Here is a 6,000-nt window from a genome sequence, read left to right as displayed (position 1 = left end):
AAAGTGCTGGGAAGAATCATTGCTCATAACATCTCTTATATTTTGCAAATCATTAGTTTTTTCAAAATAAAATTCTATCCCATATATTATTTTGTAAACTGCAGTATTTTAGCAAACATTTATTGAGAACATTTTAAAAGTTTCATTCCATGTTCTTCTATGGCAACCTTTTTGGGGGTGCTTTGTGTATTCTGTGATTTAGGTTGTTTTTTGTTTATCTTCACTACAAAGAACAGTTTTATCTTTAACTTTAAAAGATCCCTGCTTGAGTAGTTGAAGCTAAGATCTGGCCCCATGGAAGGCAGGCCTTTGGGTTGAAGAAGTGATAGACTGGGGAGTCAAGAGATCTGGCACCCACTCTTGTGTAGTCTGACTAATTAGGTTAACCATTTGGTGCAAAATGGTAATCACAAGCCTTATACCTTCCATAGCCCCTGAGGTTCTCAAACTTGTGTTGAATGATGTGGAAGGAAAGCTGTGGGGCCTCTTGAGTGTGGGAGGCTGTTCTCCCTTGCTTACCACAGGAATGGAATCTTAGCTTTCCTTCCTGTTCTCTCTCCATGCTCTCTCCTCCCTACCTTTACTGCAAATTGATGTCCAAAGCTCTAGTTTACTAGGTCTTATCCTAATAAGAGAAAGGGTACTTTTTGCCCCTTTGTAATCATGGCCATATCCATAATCACAGGTAAGCACTCCTCCAACCCAAAGCATTGTACTGTTCCAGCAGACTGATGCTTTAAGTTAGAGATAAAGCAGTTCTTAGGATTGTGAAATGTCAGAGCCATAAGTGACCACAAAGATGATCTAGTCCCTTGTTTCCTTCTCCCGTGTTATAGACAGTCAATGATTTCACCCATGTCATTGGGTTAGTGGTAGGGCTGGAACAAGGGGAAGTGCCAGGAACCATGAGGTGGAATGGTGAATTAGAGTGTCTTTGGGCACAGACTGCCTGGGTCAGACCTGTATCTACCCACTTCTAAGCTGTGTGTCCTTGGGCAAGTTATTTAACATCCCTAAGTCTCAGTTTCCTTATCTGTAAGATGGAGATAGTATCATAATACCTACTTCATAGGATTGTGGTAAATGGGATACAAAATGAGAAGGGTTTCACACGTAATTCTTCAGTAAACGTTAGCTATCATTGTTATAACAAAGGTTGGTTTGGCAGTAGCACTGACTGCCAGTCTAAGACAGAGTCCTCTCGATCTGATGCTTGTGTTGGAAAACACAACTCTAGGACAAAAGCCATTTTCAACGTGAAGGATGTCTTTAACAGCAGCTGACAGAAGGATTACTCTTCAAATGGAGGCTACTCTAAGTAGATTTGCATTTAGGAGGCCCCCAAATTAACTTGCTCCCTCTAGTTGCCTCCTGCTAACCACCAGCCCAGTAGCACTTGTGTGGAGAGAGTGGAACATGCTGCTTGTGGCCTGAGACAGAAATGTAACCATAGCGCCAAAGAAAATTAACAGCGTGGCACAACCTAAGCACCCTTTTCATGGGACAGGGATATACAAGACTTAGAGAGATGCTAGCTCAGAGTGGTCACTTTTCTTCTTAACAGACCCCTCAGCTAATACCAGTCATACCATCAAATTTCTTTTCTCTTACATGTTTAACTTAAATTTTTCTTGGAATTAAAAACATTTAGGATTTTAAAAAATATTGATTTAAGTTATTAAAGGCTATGTTCCTGGTTGTATTAAGAAAGAAATCCCAGTAAGTTTATATATATATATTTAAATAAATGTGTGTATATATAGATATATTTAAATAAAAATTGTAAATATACATTTAAATAAAAATATAAATACATATTTAAGTAAAAAACATATATATTTAAATAAAAATGTAAATATATTTTTAAATAAAAATATAAAGATATATTTAAATAAATATATTTACATATTGATTAAATTTATTAAATTACATAATTTAAATGAATAATTTATTAAATTAAATGTCAAATATTTTGAATAATATGTTTAAGTAAATAGATGTTATTTACCTAAATATATATGTAAAATGTATATATACACATATATATTTTTTTGAGATGGAGTATCGCTCTGTCGCCCAGATTGGAGTGCAGTGGCGCAATCTCAGTTCATTGCAAGCTCCGCCTCCTGGGTTCATGCCATTCTCCCGCCTCAGCCTCCAGAGTAGCTGGGACTACAGGCGCCTGCCACCACGCTCGGCTAATTTTTTATATTTTTAGTAGAGATGGGGTTTCACCGTGTTAGCCAGGATGGTCTCGATCTCCTGACCTCGTGATCTGCCTGCCTCGGCCTCCCAAAGTGCTGGGATTACAGGCGTGAGCCACTGCGCCCAAGCAATCCAGTTTTTGTTGATTTCAGTTGTAGGCTTTATTACCAAGTTGGCCTGTTAGATGACAGTGGCTGCTTCCCCCATGCACCCACCTTGAGGACAAGGACAATGGTAGCCCATCTGGGAGGAGGCAAGGAGGTTGGGCCTGAGGATCAGAATGAGAAATGCTCACAGAGCTGAGGAGGAAAACCAGCAACTCCTTTCTTTTGGGTAGATTCTGCCGACCCTTTTTCTTCTGTTACAGGACTTGGAGAATATTTCTGATTACTTAAGAAACATTTTTTTTTTTTTATCCTAAGAAACATTTTAGAGTGAAAACTGGTCTAATATCTCAGCCCATTCCAGGTGCTTCAAGTTCAATGTAGTGTGGCATGTATGAGGCCACGGGCGTGAGTATAATAACCACTGCAGCTGGGACAGAGATGCTATCCAAATTTAAATCATCCATCGTCTTTCTTTTCTTTTCTTTTTTCTTCTTTTGTTTTCCTTTCTTTCTTTCCTTCCTTCCTTCCTTCCTTCCTTCCTTCCTTCCTTCCTTCCTTCCTTCCTTCCTTCCTTCCTTCCATTTTTGATGGAGTTTTGCTCTGTCACCCAGGCTGGAGTGCAGTGGCGCGATCTCAGCTCACTGCAACCTCCGCCTCCCAGGTTCAAGTGATTCTCCTGCCTCTGCCTCCCAAGTAGCTGGAATTACAGGCAAGCACCACCAAGCTTCTTGGCTAATTTTTGTATTTTTAGTAGAGATAAAGTTTCTCCGTGTTGGCCAGGCTGGTCTCAAACTCCTGACCTCAAGTGATCCACCTGCCTCGGCCTCCCAAAGTGCTGGGATTACAGGCATGAGCCACTGCACCTGGCCCATCCATCTTATTTTCTTTTCTTCTCCTCTTCCTCTTTCTTCTTTAGTGAAATCAATTTATATGAAATGAAAAGCCAAACTACCAAACCTGCCTTTTCCCACACAAAACAACAAAATTTGATGAACTAAAGTAGTGAACTACTTCTTGCTCAATTAATTACAAGGCTTTGACTTAAAACAATTTTTTATATTTTCATAATAAATTTCAGAGGAGAGATTTCTTACATACTTCTAATGTGCTCTGCACATATGTTCAGAGAAACCTCAAGTTGTTAATTGCAGTTTTTTTCACTCTTAGTAACTGGCCAGGTCGTGGCCTAAACCTTAATTAGCCCTGGTTGATATTTAGTCCCGGCTAAATTTGTTTGCTGCTCATCCCTATGAGTAAGCCACATGTTCGTAGAATGGATGTTTCATCTTGTAGGAAATACCTGTGAATATGCCAATATCCCAGAGTGGATGAAATGGGCAATGGGGAGCCCTGCTCCACTTTACAAGTAGAAAGGAAAAGAAAAGGTCCCTTCGCCAGCATAAATTGATTTCCCACAGAAAATGCACTGGGGCATGAGAATGAGTAGTCACCCTTTCCCTGTTTCTATCCTGTGCAGGTCCCACCACGTTGAGGTGGGTAGAGATGCTTACACACACACGCAGGTCTGGAGCCAAAGTCAGGGCCAGCTTTAATGAACTGTACACATGTGTTGTGGGCAGCCGCTGAGTTAATGTGTACAAACATGGTGTGTGCACACACCTGGATAGGCACACTGCTCTGGGAATCACACAGGCTCTCCTGAACAATGATGCTGTTGTAATATTTCTTTTTGTTTTATTTGTTCAAAGTCAAACATTCACTCTCTCAGATCACCAGTGTCTTATAAGCCTGGTGTTGGCCCACACTGCTGCAGGATTGGGACAAAGAGATGATGTTACAGTCTGGTTTCTATGGCAACAGAGGAGGGGTAATGAAAACTGAAATGTTGGAAACACCCATTCTAACCATTGTGACATAATTCAGGTTATTACAAGGACGTAACTACCAAAGAAGCAGAAGTGTCATTACCTTGCAGCTCATATCGACAAAAAGCTACACTGCACATTTCTCTTAGTTGAGCTGCTAAGAGGAAGGAAACACGAAACACATACACACACACACACACACACACACACACAGGCCTCATTTTCTGCATGTAAAATGTGTGTGTTCTTTAAAAGCCAGTGGTTGGCTGGTTTTCCGGACATGATGTGGTTGAAGCTGTCATCGTAATGGAAATTCATTGCTGTAGCTATGGTAAATCGAGTTTTCTGCCTGTGCTGAATGCATTAGTCTAATGAGATGTTTGCAGCTGGAGCGCAGGCTGCTGGAGACTAACTGTGAGCTACTAACACGGGTGGAAGATAGCTTTTGCAATACTCGGTTTGCATGTGCTGAAAGTCATCTGTCTTCTGAGTCAACACTCCTGACCTGGTAAACAACCTGCTCAGGGCTCTGGTGAACAAGCTGTAGGTAAGGGAGATGCACAATTGGAGGCGTGCCGTTGACACGGGAGCTTTCTCTTGTAACTGTCAGCATGACAGGTTACCCGTTTTAGTTTTTCTGGGTTGCATGCCTACCTCTATGGCAACGCACAGGAGTGTCCTGCACTAAAACCACTGAGTCCAGTAGGTAAACTTTAGTTCCTCATATGCAAAGTACAGCATTTGATTTATTAACCAGATCTCAGAGGGGAAAATGTAACATTGAATTACATAGTTTATAAATTCGGGCTATATACATGTTCATTACTCTTTAACTCTGCATTTAAATACCTAGAAAGTTATTTTTTTTCCAAATGTGAACTCAAGTAACTGGTTAGTTATTTTTTTTCCCTTCACGATAATTTTGCTTTGTTTTGCTTTTTAATTTAAAAAAACTATAGTATGTCTTGGGATAAAAATATTTGCCTAAAATTTGGTTATTAAAATTGGTATGTTATGAACATGTAAAAGTGGTTTTTTTCAGTTTAATTTTATTTCAGATATGCCAGGTAGAATATTTTACATGTCTTTGTGCTGGTATTTCCTAATTTATCAGGCATAAAGAAGAATAATATTTATTGCTAGTTTCTGGTTTTAATTCGTTTTTGGGGAAAAAACCTGGTGACTATGGAGTATTAGCAGCAGTTTTCCCAAGCTCAAAATCACCTCCTTCCCAGGTGGAGTGCTGCGATTTGAACCAGCTTCTATGTGCTCCTCCCAGAGCATGAGGGGTCCTTTCCAGGTTGCCTGCTGGCTGGACAGGAGCAGTGGATGAGGCCAGGGTGCAGGCTGCTGAGCTGTTTTGCTGAGTTGAGGTGCTTGAGTCAAAGTTCTTTCCACTATCTGTGATCATGAACGAGAGGTGTCTCTAGATTCCATGACGGTACTCATGAGGGTTAGACAATCGGTGGCTTTCTGAGAAAGTGGTTTTTTACTGATCTCAGACACTACAGTACTTGAGAAAGTAATCCAGGCACTTGAGAATCAGGGTGTTCTGTTGTATGCTGTTTTTCTTTCTTTTCAACCAGAGGAACCATTTTTGAAGAATGAGGATTATAGCTGTGTTTTTTTCTCCACTTTTTTTTTTTAAAGCAAAATAGAATATCTGGAGTGAAAGCATAAAAATGTAAAAATAACTATAAAGGAATTCTTAATGTGTTAAACTATCCGGGGGTTATAAAATTTCTGTGGAGCATTTTTTGTGTTGCTTGGTAGAATGAGTCTGAAAAAATGAGGGGCTATTTGAGCAACAGCAGCTGGGTGAAGATTACCTGGAAAATCGGTACTGTGTGATCGTCTAAACT

General features: G+C 40.1%; 1 protein-coding gene across 2 annotated transcripts in view; it reads left to right on the top strand.

Moving 5' to 3' along the window:
* The first annotated feature begins 4,236 nt into the window (after window positions 1–4,236).
* The window catches only part of SCML4 (Scm polycomb group protein like 4), a 120,886-nt gene continuing 119,122 nt past the window's right edge, over window positions 4,237–6,000 (top strand). For both annotated transcript variants that reach the window (XM_025383206.1, XM_025383205.1), the window contains exon 1: window positions 4,237–4,685. The gene's annotated coding sequence lies outside the window, so the exon portion shown is untranslated. The remainder of the gene's footprint in view (window positions 4,686–6,000) is intronic.

The sequence above is a fragment of the Theropithecus gelada genome, chromosome 4 (assembly GCF_003255815.1).
Source record: "Theropithecus gelada isolate Dixy chromosome 4, Tgel_1.0, whole genome shotgun sequence".
Lineage (NCBI taxonomy): Eukaryota > Metazoa > Chordata > Mammalia > Primates > Cercopithecidae > Theropithecus > Theropithecus gelada.
Note: the sequence above shows the minus strand (reverse complement) of the source record. Positions and strands in the feature narration are given on the sequence as shown.